We start from the raw sequence: 1,450 nt of genomic DNA on the forward strand, positions 1-1,450 counted from the left end.
TGGCGGCGGGCCGGGGCCACCGTGATGAGAGCCGTGGTGAGCCCTGTCGCGGCGGATCGGGCACGGCCGGGAGCAGCGTCAAGGCTGTCGATCGTCTTTGTTTTTCCTGCGCCTTCAACGAGATAATTAATGAGGTTGGTGCGCGCTCCGAGAAGGGCTGCGGGTTAGATTTCTATGAAACAATCCCCTTCCTATGCGCCTTTTCGCTCTGAAAATACAGCGGTAGGAATCAGAAAAGTCTATCTGCGCGTTATTTCCCGCGGCGACCGTGAGATTAGGAGCAGCGGTAATTCATACTGCGGTGCTGGAGGAAAACCAGCGTGCGGGAGATCTCCATGTTTCGTACCGCGTCCGGAGCCGGCTCCGCCAGGTGACGAGCGAGCGCGGCTGCACTGGCCGGCCCCCCGCCCGCCCCGAGGCTTCGGAGCAGCCCCGCGCAGTGCGAGGGTCTCAGCGGAGGCGGGGCGGGGGACGCGCTGCGGGGGTGCGGTGCTTGGCGGGCTCACCCAGGGCCTCTCCGATGGCTGCGCGGAGTCACAGGCTGGGTCGGCCGCCCCGGGGCGCGGGAGGTTCGGGGAGTCAGGAGGAAAACGCGCTCAGAGAACAGTCCGTCAGCAGATCCGGGTTATTGTTGTGGCCGGAGGGGCTTCGAAAGAGGTGAGCAGTTTTGCCGAGCTAATTGGAGAGAGGCGTTATTTCTGAGAAGCGGTCAGAAACGCGATAACGTGTACGGGGCGGACGTGGGAAGTATATGGGCTTGGTTATGCGGGATATACTTTGGGTCGTCCACCTTTATCACCCATCTCTCCGAAGCTCAGTCTAAACTTCATCGCTTAAATTACACGCCCTCGACATTTTAGTGAATATTTCCTGCATCATTTTCTGAAGAGATGGAAACGGGCAGACATGCAGGCTCTAGAGAATTCCCGACTCATGCGCACCCTGCTCTCCCACTGCTATCTCTGTGTACATCGGAAGGATGTGTCCCCTTTTGGGGCGCCGGGTAGGACCCCTCGGCGGGTCGTCGCGGTCTCGGCAGAGACGGGAGGGAAGGGGAATTTGTCGGCGGCGAGCAGGGTGGCCCTGGCCTGATCCTGCTGAGGCTGAGAGTGGAGAAGAGCGGATGACTCCAGCGGGACCCTCCGACGGGGTCTGTATCTGGTTCTGCTTCCCCTCTCTCAAGAGTTATACCAGGCTGTTTGTAAGTGGGAGTGCTGACCAGTTGCACATAGGAAAGATCTCTTAAATATTTGAGGATATGGTACAGCGCGAAGAAAATACTGAACGCGGAGAATTAGGGTTGTTTTAACGAAAGGGTGTTGGCACACGGACTCCTTCATCAGAGACTGCACCGTGCTGCAAGTGCATGCGGCTGGGTGCTTCTCTCTGGAGTCTTCTTCAGCGACACCGGTTCTCCCGTTAAAACAAGTTCTGTAAGAAATTAATACCG

The 1,450-nt window shown here is 58.1% G+C and overlaps 1 protein-coding gene across 2 annotated transcripts in view; it reads left to right on the forward strand.

The window, feature by feature from the left end:
- The first annotated feature begins 636 nt into the window (after window positions 1-636).
- CRYZ (crystallin zeta) overlaps window positions 637-1,450 on the forward strand; it is a 64,023-nt gene continuing 63,209 nt past the window's right edge. The window contains exon 1 of one of the 2 annotated variants that reach the window (XM_005429157.3): window positions 637-657. The gene's annotated coding sequence lies outside the window, so the exon portion shown is untranslated. The remainder of the gene's footprint in view (window positions 658-1,450) is intronic. The other variant, XM_005429158.2, reaches the window with a different exon arrangement.

Source organism: Geospiza fortis, unplaced genomic scaffold (assembly GCF_000277835.1).
Source record: "Geospiza fortis unplaced genomic scaffold, GeoFor_1.0 scaffold496, whole genome shotgun sequence".
In the NCBI taxonomy this organism is placed as follows: domain Eukaryota; kingdom Metazoa; phylum Chordata; class Aves; order Passeriformes; family Thraupidae; genus Geospiza; species Geospiza fortis.